Below are 16,144 nucleotides of genomic sequence, written 5' to 3' on the forward strand. Positions count from 1 at the left end.
TCCTGTCTCTCATCTCCGAGAAATGGGTTGGGTACAGGATGTTGATGCTCGGGATCCCGGCAGTCAAAATCCCGACGCTGGCATCCCAACAGGGTTAGAGCACCGAAACTTGTTGGTAGGTATCCTAACCCTTCTCCTACACCTATCCCTAACCCTTCCTCCCCGGTGCCTAAACCTAACCTCCCGCACCCTAAACCTAACTCTCCCTCCCAGTGCCTAACCCTAACCCTCCCCTAGTGCCTAACACTAACCCTTCCCCTAACCCTGCTACTTACCTTTGGGATGCCAGCGGTAGTGATGCCGGTGCCGGGAGTCTGAAAGGCACCAGTATTCTAAGCGCCGGTATCTCATGTGCCGGGATATTCCCTTGAGAGACTGCTCCCTAGGAGCTCTAGTCACAAATTAGTTAATGTCACGTAAGACTGCCTAATTAATAGATGGGCAACCAGTCAGGAGTGGTGTCTCATTCATCAGAATTAGAGACAGAATTAGAGACTACTCTTGATTGATTGGCTGTGTTCCTCTCTCTGTCTCAGGTTCCTCTTCAGCCGACCACCATTACTATCTTCTCGCATTAGTGTAGTGTATCTGACATTCTATAGGGTACATTCTCCCCTCACAGCACCCCTATCCCCTCACTGCACAGCACCCCTCTCCCAGCACAGCACAGATTACAGAACAGCACCCAGTACACCATTCCTCACCCAGCATCCCTCTCCTAGCACTGCACCCTTCACCCAGCACAACAAGTGCACAGCACAGCACCCCTCTCCGTGCACAGCACCCCTCATTCAGCACAGATCACAACACAGCACCCATCACAACACCCTTCAACCTGCACAGTACCCCTAACCCAACACAAATCACAGCACAGCACCCATCACAGCACCCGTCTCCCAGCACATCATGGATCACAGTATACATCACCCAGCACAGCACCCCTCACAAAGCACCCCTTTCCCAGCACAGTAAGGTCAGCAACCTTCATCCAGCACCGTCCACACAGAACATGACACAGCACCCCTGCCTCATTAATTATGCACTCCCCCTTTCCCAGAACAGCACCCCCAGTCACCCAGCACCACTGGCCAGGCTAACCTATCTATGCACCCAGCACCTCATCTCTTTGCCACCACAGTCAGCACCCCAGTCAAAGGCAGCCCCTCTTAGTCAGTCTGGTCAGAGCCAGTCTTCAGCATCTCCCCTCTGCCCCCAGGCCCCCTCTCCCAGCTTCAGATGATCAGATAACTTAGTTAAGAGACAGAAAGACAGTGATTCACACTCTCATCCTTGGAGTGGGACTGACCATGACCGTCGCTGCTGCAGCTGCTGTTCCTGTCTATGCTGGTTTGACAGTGGGCACTGGATGGCGGCGGAAAATGGAGGCAGAGCCGTCAACTCCTTAAAGGCCCATGGGAGGAGTGGCCACTGCTGGGCATGTGCAGCATGCTCTCCTGCGGCCATCTTACTTGTAGCAGAATGAGCATCTTCACATGCGCAGAAGCTCATGCTGCAGCGCTGCACGATCGGAGCTGAGCTCCAATTGCGCTAGCGGTAGGTAGATAGTAATCACTAGTGCTATCATAGCTGTTAGGGCCAGCTCTGTGGATATGTAATGTGCAGGTGCCACAGCCGGTGCCATCACAGTTGAGCTGCAGAGCCGCTGGGATGACCCTAAGCCACAGATACCCCAGGCATTTGTCTAAAATGCCTATGCCAGGGGCCAACTCTGCTTTTATTTTGCTAAAACACAATGGGCCTGATTCAGATTTGGGAATAGAATTAGATAGAGCAAGTACTGTAACTCTGTACCTGGACAAACCATGTTTCAATGCAAGGGATGCATACATAATTTTTTTTTTTGCATGTGGGGTAAATACTGGTTGCTTCTTCTTGTAGCCCACAAATGTTGGACAGCTTTATTTAAACACTACAATTTAGATTTGAGTTTGGACACACCTCCAAATCTCTCTGCGCATTTTAAATCTGCCCCACCTGCAGTGCAACATGGTTTTACCAAGATGCACAGTTACTTGCTCTTTCTTACTGTATTCCTAAATCTGAATCAGGCCCAATATTATTCTGTAACCAGGGGCTTTAAGAGGAGGGGGCACATAAAAAGTACTTGGGTATCTATAGGCCATGCCAGCAAGGGAGGTATAACCATGTATTAAAAATGGCATAGCCAAACATATTTCATCATACAGCTACTGCAGAGAGCCCCAGATGGGTATTGCCATCATGCCACCACATGTAGGGTTGTCACTCATCCAGAATTCCTACTGACAGTCGAAAACTTATCAGCTCTGTCGGTACAGTTGTTGTCCAGGACATCACTGTCAGGGCATTACTTGCTGGCCCTCTTTTCTGTTTCAGACTGCCTCCTCCTCTGTATTCTGGCCAAAGGCAAGTATAACTGACTGGTGGTGTGGTTGCCGGATGTTGATAGAAGATGATGCTTGAGGAAATTTCAAATGGCACAAAAGAGGCATGTGGAGGAGACTGATGGCATATAAGGGGAATGTGGAGGGGTCTGATGCTATGTAAGGGGAACATGGAGGGGCCTTCTAAAGGGCATGTGGAAATACTGTACATGGACATGGGGAGTTGTTTTTTCCATGTTTGCTCCCCCTCATGTCAAAAGCTGGCTATACCGCTGCCTGACAGTGAAAATTATTTGGAGTCTGACATAGAATATTAAGGGTGTGGGGGCTCACAGTGAATAGTACAGAGAGGGGGTCATTCAGACCCGCTCGCGAGCAAAGGACGCTTGCAAGCGGGTCGATGTTGTGCGAATGCGCACGACGGAGGGAGCTCCGTCGTGCGCAAGCGCGAGACCCGGCGAGCGACGAGGAATACGTCACTCGTGGTCTCACACCAAAAGGGGGCGTGCTGTCAATGGTGAGTGACAGCACGCCCCCTTTGGTGGGCGTGCCGGGGGCGTGGCTGCCAGACAGAGGCGTTCCCATGGGAACGCCTCCCGTCTGAAGCCGGCCCCACTGACATCAGTAATGATGTCAGTGGGAGTGATTTTGGCTCTGATAGAGCCAAAATCACTCCTGGGCTTGCGGCAGCGAGACCCTACCGCAGGGTCTCGTCGCAATCCCGATGGTCGCAATGGTCTTGACCATCGCGACCATCTTTTTGGCCGCTCGCATATGCTGTGGGTGGTCAACCACAGCTATGCGAGCGGCCAGGAGGCCGCTCCATTTTTAGGGAGGAGGGCACTGATTCAGAACGAGCTCTGGTCAGAGCGTTCAGCTCTGAATCTTGCCCTGAGTGAGAACTGACAGCAAATATTATAGGGAGTGAGCACAGAGGGCCTGATTCAGAGCCGCTCGTAAGCGGCCGCTCGTTCGTTCCGAGCGATGTTTGCCCAACTGCGCATGCGTACGGATCGTAATACACATGCGCGAACCAGTCAGTGCGGCCGAAAATCGTTTGTTCGCTAAATAGCAAATGCCTGCTATTTTGAGTGACAGGAGGAGGCGTATGTGGGTGGTAACAGGGGAAGGTGCTTGAAAACGGGGAGTGGAGATCAGAATGCAGTCGTGCTTAAAGGTCAAAACGGGCGTTTTATGGGTGTGCTTAATTAATACAGCAGCGTCATTGACCACGTCACTGTCTTATTTTATAGTCAGAACTGCTCGCATGATTGCAGTAGGAAAAACCAACCACAAGAATAGCGAGCAGTTCATACGCTGGTCGATGTACTCAATTAATTTAATAAATAGCGGACATGACGTAGGATGCGAACGGCCAGGGGGCGTAGTTTCCAAAAAACGACCGCAAGTTTTGTTCACTCATTCAGACATAGAGGCGTGAACAGACCGCAAAGAGCGAACGGATCATTTGAATAGCCACCCCTTTTTTCAGAACGAACGACTGCAAATAGCGTCCGGCTCTGAATCAGGCCCAGAGTGTGCATAGGGCCTGATTCAGAGCCGCTCGTAAGCGGCAGTACGCTTGTTCCGAGCGATGTTTGCACTTCTGCGCATGCGTACGGTTTATAATATGCATGCGCGAACCAGTCAGTGCGGCCGAAAATCGTTTGTTCGCTATATAGCGAATGCCTGCTACTTTGAGTGACAGGATGAGGTGTATGTGGGTGGTAACAGGGGAAGGTGCTTGAAAACGGGGAGTGGAATTAAGAACGCAGGCGTGCTTAAAGGTCAAAACGGGCGTTTTATGGGTGTGCATAATTACAACAGCAGCGTCATTGACCACGTCACCTGGTTGTTTTATAGTCAAAACTGCTCGCAATATAGTGGTAGGAAAAACCAACCACAAGAATAGCGAGCAGTTCATACGCTGTTCGATGTACTCGATTAATCTAATAAATAGCGGACATGACGTATGATGCGAGCGGCCAGGGGGCATATTTTTAAAATAATGGTCCGCAAGTTTTGTTCGCTCGTTCAGATATGGAGGCGTCAACAGACCGCAAAGAGCGAACGGATCATTTGAATAGCCACCCCCTTTTTCTGAACGAACGACCGCAAATAGCGTCCGGCTCTGAATCAGGCCCATAGTACAGGGAGTGAGCACTGACAGTGAAGAGTACAGAGAGTGAGTAATGACAGTAAATGTTACAGGGATTAGAGGCTAACAGTGAATCTAATAAGACTGTGTGCTGGCAGTAAATATTATAGGAAATAGGAGGGACAGTGAATATTAGGGCAGTGGGTGGTGATAGTAAATGCATGTGGATCAAAGAGCATATAAAGGGGCATATGGACGGGCTCTGATTGCATATAAGTTAATTGTAGAGCAGATGTCTTATAAAGGGGCTTGTGTACACCTGAAATTTGAGAAATAAAATGCTTGTTACCCTACAGCAGTTTTGGACACATCCCCTGTCTGGGAATCTAAAATTTAAACGGTGGTAATCCTTCCCACATGTGACTATGGCCTTCATTCAGAGCCACTCGCTATTTGCGGTCGTTTGTTCTAAAACAAGGGTTGGCTATTCAAATGAACCGTTCGCTGTTTGCGGTCTGTTCACGCCTCTATGGCCCTGATTCAGAGCCGGACGCAAGTCGCTGCTCGTTCGCTCCGAGCGATGTTTGCCCAACTGCGCATGCGTACGGATCGTAATACGCATGCGCGAACCACTCAGTGCGGCTGAAATTCATGTGCTCGCAAAATAGCGAATGCCTGATAATTTGAGTGACAGAAAGAGGCGTATGTGGGTGGTAACAGGGGAAGGTGCTTGAAAACGGGGAGTGGAGATCCGATCGCAGGCGTGCTTAAAGGTCAAAACGGGCGTTTTATGGGTGTGAATATTTAAAACAGTAGCGTCATTGACCACATCACTGGGTTATTTTAGAGCCAGAACTGCTCGCAAAATTGTGGTAGCAAACACCAGCCCCAAGAATAGCGAGCAGTTCATACCCTGGTCGATGTACTCGATTAATCTAATAAATAGCGGACATGACGTAGGATGCGAGCGCAAACAGCGAATGGTTAATTTGAATAGCCACCCCTTGCTTTAGAACGAACGACCGCAAATAGCGAGTGGCTCTGAATGAGGGCCTATGTCTGAACGAGCGAACAAAACTTGCGTTCGTTTTTTGAAAAAATACGCCCCCTGGAGCGAACGAGCAGCGACTTGCGTCCGGCTCTGAATCAGGGCCAATGCCCCTAAAGTAATGGGGCCTGGACAATCTTTTGGTACCCCTGAGAAAAGGTTAAACTGCATGCACCCCATGTTCCCCTTGCCTTATCCAGAGATATTTATTATCTGACACTGAACTTGCATTTACTAATGCAAAAATTAATAAACTTGCATAATTCTTTTAATTTAGGAGCAAGTTCTTGTAGACAGATGGTATGCTGCAATAGTCTGAGTGATTGCAGTCTGGCTAAAGGCAGACAGACAAATTAGGTATCTGATTCTGAGTTGCATGCAATTCATGTGAAATGCCGATATTTACATACAGTAGTTGAGCGAGTTTTAGCATCTGTGTATATGCAAAAACTCCATAGCATATGCGTGAAACAGAGTTTATGCATCTCTAATAATAAATGTAAAGTTTACTGCTGAAAAACATAAAAGAGCCAAAATGCTTACACGACATACAGGGCTTCATTCAGAGGCGGCCGTACGGTCTTCAACCGCACGCCCGCCTCAATGTTTGTCCAGTGTGCATGCGCACGAGGGAGCCGGTCGTATAGGGTCTCTTTCCAAAGGGGGCGAGCTGCCAATGTTGATTGACAACTCGCCCCATTTGGAAGGCGGGCCGGGGGGGTGGCAGTCCAAACGGAGGCGTTCCCATGGGAACGCCTGCTGTTTGGGGGAGGCCCCACTGACATCACTAGTGATGTCAGTGGAGAGCTTCCGGCTCTGACAGAGCCAGAAGCTCTCCGGGGCTTACGACAAGTGAGACCCTACCCTAGGGTCTTGTCGTAAGCCCCGATGGTCGCGATGGTCTATGACCATTGCGACCATCACCCTAGTGGTTGTTAGGGCTGTGGGTGTAAACCCACAGCCTAACGACCGAAACAGAGGCGGGTGGTCAGGATGCAAGCGGTCGCCCAGTTTCTAAGCGACCGCTTGCATCCTCTGACCGCCTCTAAATGAGGGCCACAGTGTCAAGGAAAGGCTCAGGTTCTTGGCCTCTATTTGGGAGTGGTGGCTCTAGAACTGCTGTCAGTCAGTTATCTTCTTCTGTAAACTCACATGATGATGCAACACCTTCTCACTCAGAGTCTAGAAGAGGTGTCAAATATAACAGGTAAACCAGTGCATAGAAAAACCACCAAGGCTGAAGAACAAACTGTGTGTTCAGAAACATCACAAATCCCTGAGGAGAGGCTAAGGGTGTCCATGAATGCTATGTGTGAGTCTGAAATTTTTGATACTGTACTTGTAGAGAAGCTTCCTTCCACCATTTCTGCACCCTCTGCACAAGTAAAGGTGCTGACATAGAAATTGAGGATGCTACTGTGGAAGTGCAACAGGATAAGGGGATATTTGTGTAGCTGACACCATTAATGAGGATGTTGATGATGAGGATGTTGTTTGTATAAGTCAGGAACCAGTGGCAGCAGTTCTTGCCCGTGCTAAGAAGAAGGTCATTGTCATGCCTGGACATAAGACCAAAATATCCACTTCTTTTGTGTGGAATTGTTTTTACCCACAACCTGACAACATTTGTCAAGCCATCTGTACCATTTGAGAAGCCAAAGTAAGTAGAGGTAGGGATGTTAACCATCTAGGAACTTCCTCCCTGTTACATCATTTGCAGCGAGTTCATGCATAGTCTTTTGAAAAAGCTGCAAAAAATCTTGTAAAATATTAACAAGCAGCCCAGCATCAGCTAGCTCCCAGCTCTCAGCTAGATCCAAGTTCATGCAATCTCCACCGCCAACACCTTCATCATGAATCTCCTCATTAATGATTGGAGGTAGTCCTCCTGCATAAAATTTATGAATGCTAATTGACTCCTACCCTATCCAGGATTCCCCTGAAGAATCTTTGAGCGCTAGGGCTGCTGCTGATGTTGGGGGTGAATCTTTATCCTAGAAGGGGATCAAGAAGACTAGTTTTAAACAACATTTGACTGTGAAAAAGCCCTTTGCAAAAGGAAGCAAGTATGAAAATAGCCATCCAGTTGCACAGCGGATCACTGAAGTCAAGATGGCTATGCTAGAATTAGATCTGCATCCAGTATCCTCCATCAATTCATGTGGTTTTAGACAGTTACTTGAGGTCCTGTGTCCTCGCTACCAAATTCCAACTCAATTCCATTTTACAAGAACAGCAATACCTCGATTATACCTGGATATTAAACAAAAACTAGTGCTTGGCCTACGAAATTCCAATGTACCCATAGCAGAATCCAACACACAACACCAGCTTATTCACAGGCAGGCTACTTTCTGTATCACCCACTTCACTAAGAGGCATACCAATGTCAACTTGTTAGAAAAACTCAGAGATGTCATAGAAAAATTGGACTCTTCTCAGGATAATGCATGTAACATTACAACAGAATGAATTTGAACACGTCCCAAGTTTTGCCCACAAAATAAATTTGGTGGTTCCAAACTTTTAAGAAAATGAAGGCCATACAGGAGATACTGTCTGTGGCCTGAAAACTTTCTGGACATTTTTGGCATTCAGCAACAGCATGTAGAAGATTGCAGCGGCTGCAAGAACTGTTCAATTTGATATGCTGCCAGTAGTGAGCAGGTGGAATTCCATCCTTTACAGTATATGCTTCACAACAAGCCATTAAATATGGAAAGGAAGGGGAAATATTCACACCTTAACCGTGACTCAATCTGATTGTTAAGGATAGAGATACCTCATTAACTCAGTCCAGCAACAGCCTTTAGGGCTGGATAACTTGGCTTGCTGCGGCCATGTAGCAGCCTTGAGGGCTGATTAGTCTGTGGGCCATGGAACAAGCTGCGGCCTTTGGGCCATGTAGCAGCCTTGTGGGCTGGTAATTCTTGGCTAGTAGCAGCCAATGGGTCGTGACCAAGATGCAGCCTTTGCTCCGTGTGACAGCCTTGAGGGCTGGTGTGTCTTGGCTGGTAGCGGCCTGTGAGCCATGTGCAAGATGCAGCCTTTGGGCTGTGTGGCAGCCTTGAGGGCTGGTAGGCCTTGGCTGGCAGACGCTGGTGTTGTTGCGCTAGATTACAGACTAAGGATGCTGAGGTGTGGCCTATGTCATTGGGTTGACACAGGCATTGGTGCACAGGATTGTGCACTAAGGACGCTGAGGTGTGGCCTATGTTGCCGGGTTGACACAGGCGTTGGTGCACTTGACTGCACACTTAGGACGCTGAGGTACGACCAGTGCCTCCAAGTTGGCAGAAGCCGCTGGATGCTGGATTGTGCACTCAGGACTGTGAGTGCACTCTGTGCCGCCAAGATGACACAAGCAGCTGTAGAAATGCACACCATGCCGCCTAGATGACACAAGCGGCAAACAGCAGATGTTATGGGGACCGTGCCATCCAGATGGTACAAACGGCAGACAAGAAATAAAGCAAACAGGAGGACTGGAACTCGACTGAAACAAACAGGAGACTGGTCACAACTGGAAACACGTGAAAAACTCTATCACCAGCAAGGAATGAAGGGCTGGCTGCAGACTAATGGGCACACAGAGAAGACAATTAACTAGTGTGCAGCTAAGACTGCATACAGACAGACAGGATTTAATGCAGTGTCCCAGTAGCAACTATGACTGGGAACTGCAACCAGATGATCTGCTATCCGCAGATCCTAACACTGATACAGTATCCATTATTAGAATGGTGGAGGATTATTTTAATGACAATGTACAAGTTAGCATGTCAGACAGTCCCTTTGACCACTGGAAGGTAAAAAGGCAATAATGGGCTGTACTTTTTGTGGGAATTGGGGATGGTCATTTTTGCATAGACACAATTTGTAATGGGTATTTAATACATTACTACATATTTTTTAAAAGAAAATAATAATTATAATACAATGTTATTAGCCAAAGATTCCAGACTTGGGAATGTGAACACAATATTAGGAGGCTGACCTGCTGGCCATACTACCCCCCTCCTCTCTCAAAAATTTTCTTAGTCAATCAATCAAACAATTAAATTAACTAATAAATCCTTCCTACCTTTACCTGGCTTCCACTACATACATACTTCACCTCCATTTCCCTGTACTGCCCTTTGGCCTTCAATCAACTTCTTGATTAATGAAAACATTCTTGGTTTTTATGGGGTCATATTGTTTTTCAAACTGTTATCCTGTCTACCACTGCAGTGTGGCAATGTTTCATAGATGTGCTATAGTTTTTAAACTGCCGTGTGTTTGTGCTGCTGCTCTGTTGCTTAATTTAGCCAGCCAGCCTTTGGACAATATTGGTTAACAATATTGGGAACTGTGAGATGGTCAAAACTGAGTGTAAGTGAATGTTATTGAGGTTAATAATACTATAGGTTCAAAAACAAGCCCAAATTATTATTTTAGCTGTTTTTATCAATTTAAAAAACAATACAGATCTAAAACCAAAACCAAAACACGTGAGGGTGGTTTTTCAAAACCAAAACATGAGGAGTAATCCAGATTAAAAAAACAAACAAAAAAAAACATGATGGTCAGCAGACATCTCTACTTTAAATATATTGTACTCCTCCCCAAGAACAACGAAGCTATTTAGATGCTGTGAGCTTTTAAATCTCCATATGACAATTATTATTTCAGGATGTTTGGTTGAGCATTTATTCTATGAAAAGCAAAACCCCACTGGAAAACTGAAGTCTTCATTATCCTATTTAATTAAGTGCCTGTAAAAGGTTAATTCGAAATCATACTTTGAGGCTAGCTTAATTGATATAGCATTCTGTTTTGTTTTGAATCATGTAAATTTATTAGTGAAACATATCAATATAATCTTTTTAATGTTGTATATTGCAGTTTATGTCTTGTTATGGTATTTACATGTGTGTGGTGAAATAGTGTTTTGCAAGGTTTAATAATTCCTTTTGTAATTGCTTAAGAGACATTTTGGCACATGTTTAGACAATTATCTACAGAACAAATTAACTCCTTTAATTGATTGTTATTTTTTATCAAAATTAAAAATGCCATATACAGTAAATCAATGAAGACTAAATAACCAAGTTGGTTTATATTTATAATTATATGTGTAAAATACACTGAAGCTCTCATTTCTGAAGTGCACACATAATAGTTTTGAACATTCGGATAATCTGCAGAATGCAAATCAAGGAGTACTATTAATTCTCGGGACTCATATAAGATGCATCCACAAACCTGAATGCACCTGTGGGCATTTTAGCACAGCCACTGCATCTATGTGTACGCTGCCCAACTCCAGTCTGGGTTTACACCCCTAAACCCCAAAACAGATCAAATAATAATACAAGAAGTGACTAGAATTATGGCGCTAATCCCACTAATGAAGCATTTACTATTAATCACAAAAGATAAAATAAACAAACACTTCCCTTAATGCGATGATCTCTTTCTTGGTTCAATGGGAAATATCAAGTTATAAGCAGATGTTTTCCATATATGTAAAACAAAGTGTAATAACACAACATACTGATGTGCCCAGCTATAACGTGGCATCACAGCACTATCTCTCACGCCACGCATGGCGCGCCACATACCACGCTATGAGTCGCGCCACAAAGAAAGTTTATTAGTGAAAAAAGTCATTACGTGTAATACAACATTTTGCCCACCAGATGTCACTTTTCCTAAACTACATAGCGCATGCGTTTGATTTCATTAAGTGTAATATAACATTTTGCCCACCAGGTGTCACTTTTCCTAAACTACATAGCACATGCGTGTGATTTCATTACGTGTAATACAACATTTTGCCCACCAGGTGTCACTTTCCAATGTACCGTACGGTATGTTCTGTATCACCGGCCGATGATTGTTTGACAGAAGCTTAGACATTAGACTTTACAAACTACAGAACTCTAGTAATGGGTGAAGCATGTGGCCTAGCGGTCTAATGCCTAGTCTCACTGCTTCTCCTCTCTTCTTGTTCCGTGGGTTCGAGACCTTGAAAATACAGTATGTTTTTTTAATTTATTTTTAAAATCTTCACTTAAAATATTCAGTATTCAATACAGTACATGTGGAGCGCATGTCTGCCCAGTGCTTCGGGAGTCAAACAGCGAAACTAGGATTTTTATTATTGTACATACAGTACTGTACCTTAGAACGCAAACTTGCGTCAATGCCGGCGCTGACATGAACGCGGACATTATAGTTATTTATTATGACCATCAAGTGGCAATGGTCCCTGTTAAAGAGACTGGTTTCTGTATATCAAACTGACTGCGCGTTTAAACTTGCGTCAATGTCTGTGCGTGCCCAGTGGTTGGATTTTAATCACAATGGAATGTGTGCCCCATGTCCAGTGGAGCCAAGCCATACATTAAGTAGCGCTATTTTATGGCGCATGCCCAGTTGTCTGTATTGCTAACAGTACTGTTGAATTTTCACACTAGTGCCATTCTGCACTGTCCGAGACTTACAGTACCGCACAGTATACACAATAGTAAATTCATTACTACATAAGGTGCTACAGTAGTGGACTAACAGCAGTTTGTAGGGCAGATGCAGAGCGCAAACTTGCGTCAATGAAAATGCTGTCTTAGACTTGGTAACATTAGTAATTTAATATGTTTAGTAACTGATAGTTGACTGTGTATAAGAGAGGGGTCTCTATAGTACAAACTGACTTGGCGTTTAAACCGCAAAATTGCGTCAATGTCAGCACAGTTTGCGTTGTGGTAACTTATAGCCAGTTCTGATGGGTTATGGTACAAATAGGATCTCTGGCTTGTGCCCAGTGGCGGGGTTGCAATGCGTTGCCAGTGGTGCTGTGCCATAACCATACCCTTGTAGCGCTATGGCTATGTACTGTACGCCATGGCGTACAGTATGGAATATCATACTGTACAGTACCAGGTCATGATTCACACACAGTGAAAGTGTGTTATTATTACACTGACTGTGTAATAATAATATTAAAAATAAAAAGTGTAACCTTGACTGTCTAATAATAATGAAAAGCTTCATTATTAAGCTTCCTGGTTTCGAACCCGGGTTGTACAGACGTCTGCAATGTAGAAGTTCGATTTCTTATCTCTACGCTACAGACGCCTGAGTACTGTGCTTCATCGTATTATTCTTGTATTATTATTTGATCAGCTTGGATCGCAGTTGATTGTTTGGCACTGCACATGCATTGGCATCGTAATTCGTGAACCAGCAGCTGTGATCAGAACTGTGATCCATCTCAGTGTGATTGACAAGAAGTGCCATTTGTGAGTGGTGACAGGGGGTGGTCAGGTGAACGCAGGCATGCCAGTGCGTTTTAACAGTGTTGCAGGGGCGTTCATAAATTATCCACTATGATACCATACACAGCCTGAGGTCTCATAGCATGCGCTGAAGTAAGCAATTCCTGAGTGAGGTGTGACCTGTCTTAACCGTGCATATGGGTCCGATGTTAATCGATGTTACCGATTATTTTGCTAAATTTCCAAAGTGTACGGTTGTGAGTAAGGGGAAGTAGGCGTCCTTATGTTAGGCTGCGATTGCAATGCGAATGCAAATATTTGCATATCACCGCTGATATTAGCAACTGTGTTGTGTGCATATTAGCAGAATAGAGATCCTTGCTGAATCAGGCCCAGAGTCCAATACAGGCTGTGGTTGGTTGCCTTAACCGCCCACCTCTGAATCAGCCCCTAAGGGCTTGATTCAGAGTTGTATGTTACAGTATTGCACAGCTGCAATAAAAGAGATATTTTTACTTGTTTTTTACATTGTCTATAGTGCTCAGAGAAATGCATGAAGTGCAATTGTAAAAAGAAAAATGTGTCCCAGTAGAACTATAGGACAAAGCCTGGTCTGGCCTGGCACAGAGCTGATGAAAAGATAATTTTTCCAAGTGGAATTGGCTGTGGGCAAACCAATACAGGAAGGAAAACCTTTGAAATTACCCTTCTCCACTCCATTATCTCATTTCATCAATATAATTCTCCAAAATTAGTCTTTGCACTGCAGAACAAAACTAAACACAGTCATTCATCTTCTCTGAAATCCGCAATTAACACTGTTATAAACCTCCAAATTGCTGATGAGTTATGTGTCATCTTAACTGTACAATGAAAACTCGGGCACATAAATTGGCAGAAAAGGTCAGCAAATTATTAATAATATACAAAGGAATAAAACGATAAAAATACAAAACTCAACGACAGTAAAATGCATAGAGGGTGACCCCACTAGTGATGCCTTTATAACCAAATTAGGGTAACCAACTTCACCTTCAGTCATGAATAACCAAACTGGTAGAGTGGTGTTTCTGCTCCCGGAAGGGTGACACAACTTTTAAAATCATATCAATGAAGGTGAGTGCTCCCAAATAAATAAAACCACACATGGGCCACATAATGGCTAACATACACCTACAATAAAACAAAAAATGTAGCTGGAGGACAATAACCTTGTCCCTAACCACACTCATGTAAATGTGATAGGCTCTCTTAATGCTGATGACCTGCAACACAAGCCGGAATCAGTATGAAATACCGCCAGCGGTTCGATTCCCGGCAGCCCGACACTGGAACAGATCCCGGCATCGGCAGCCCGACAACACTGGAAATCCCGATCGTCGCATTTCACCCTCGCCGGGATATGACAGTCGGGAAGCCGGCTGTCGGTATAATGTCAGCCGGCTTCCCAATTGCATCCCCACAAGCCAGCCCCCAGCTTCATGGTTTAAACCACTTCAGGCATATTCAACCTTCTGTTCTCTTTCACAACTCCTCCCATCAACTGGTGCTATATCCTGCTCTTTCACAAATGCTGCAATCGTGCTCCTCAAACCCAAAAACTGTGGTAACAATGGAATGGTATTGAAATACCAATGGCTTAATAGCTGCTGGTTCTTATCCCGACAGTGAGAGACCAACGGATGAAGATCCCGGTGGGCACCTGTAAGTATACTAACCCTCCCCTCTTCCCCCTCTAACCCTAACCCTCCCTTAGGGGTGCCTAACCCTAACCTCCCCCCTAGTGCCTAACCCTAACCTCCCCCCAGGGGTGCCTAAACCTAACCCCCCTCTCCGCAACCTAAACCTAAGTCTCCCGGGGGGTGCTTAACCTTAATCTCCCCCCTAGTGCCTAACCCTAACCCCTCTTTCCCTAGCCTAATCCTAACCTTCCCCGGGAGAGTGCCTAACCCAAAGTCCCCCCAGGGGTCCCTAAACCTAATACCCTCATCCCCGGGCTAAGTGCACACTACCCGGCAGGAGGATGATCAGTTTATCTTCAGCATTCCGGTGTCAGGATTAACATAGGCATCGGTATTTCGATGCCTAAATTAAATCCCTTGCTGGGATGACACTGTCGAGATTGAGACCGGCGGCCGGTGGTCTCATAACTACATCCCAGTAAAAATATGGGCACACTGGTGAATGGCACCACAAATAATGACTTTGTACTGAGCTTCACATATTTTGGGCTTTGGAATGAGGTCAAGAGTGTATTCCCAAAAAGCCACAGCTTAATAGTGGTTCACCAGTCACAGGAAACGTCCACAGAATGCAAACCATTGGAAGTACTGCTCTCCTGCACTGCCTTCCTCCAGCATCTGACAGATAGAACTGAGGCGGCAGTCGCTAGGACCTGCTGGAGCTCAGCTACAGAGGTGTGACCTCTTACATACGCTGCTGTGCATGCACGGTGTATCCATGCATATTTACTCCATGGCTTTCTGCATGGATTGTCAGATCCAGGAGACTGTCACCACTTTGGAGCCTAGCAGTGACACTGTAATACTTGCAAGTACACTATCCCACCACAGTTGTACACTAGACCACAGTGCTACCATCCACTGGTGCCAGTACCGCACACTGTAACATCCAGCGATACCTTGAGCTCCAGGCTGCCACAATCCACATGTATACCTACTGCTGTTATACCTATGATCAGTGGAGACTCCAGAGGTTGTGCTGCAGCGCAGTCCAAAATTCAAATAGGGGAACAACACTTACTGCCAATGAGTCCTGGCTGGTGATGATTGGCAGCATTTGGGGTGGCAGTTGGTGTTGCTCCCCTATTTGAATTTTGGACTGCACTGCATCCTCACCTCTGGAGCCACTGCCTGTGATATTCCCTCTGTTATATTCTACCTGTTGTACTACCTGATATAATAAATCTAAGAACTTGTTAAGCACACCACGTGTGGAATAGCCACCACCAGCACCATTTAATACCACTCACATTCTTGGCAGAAACATTATACTTGTCTGGGGCAGTGATGTACATAGGGGGGTTGAGTGGGGCACATGCCCTGGGTGCCGTGGCAGGCCCACCCTGCCCAACCACCATTGTGCCCAGACTGAAGACAGATGTGAATAACGAGCAAACAAGTGTGCCTGCTGGTGCTTGATGGGGCTGACTGTAGGGGGAGATGCAGCAGAAGCACACAGACCCTCCCAGGAAGTCTTACAATTCTCTACCATGAGAGCTGATGTTGGGTGACAGGGTGATTTTTCCTTCCCCGACGCTCTCTCCACTCCGGAGCAGCCAGGGGGTATATTTACTATGGTTCAATTTGAGATTCATTTTTATGAATCACTG

The sequence above is a fragment of the Taudactylus pleione genome, unplaced genomic scaffold (assembly GCF_031769625.1).
Source record: "Taudactylus pleione unplaced genomic scaffold, aTauple2 ptg000037l, whole genome shotgun sequence".
Taxonomy (NCBI): Eukaryota; Metazoa; Chordata; class Amphibia; order Anura; family Myobatrachidae; genus Taudactylus; species Taudactylus pleione.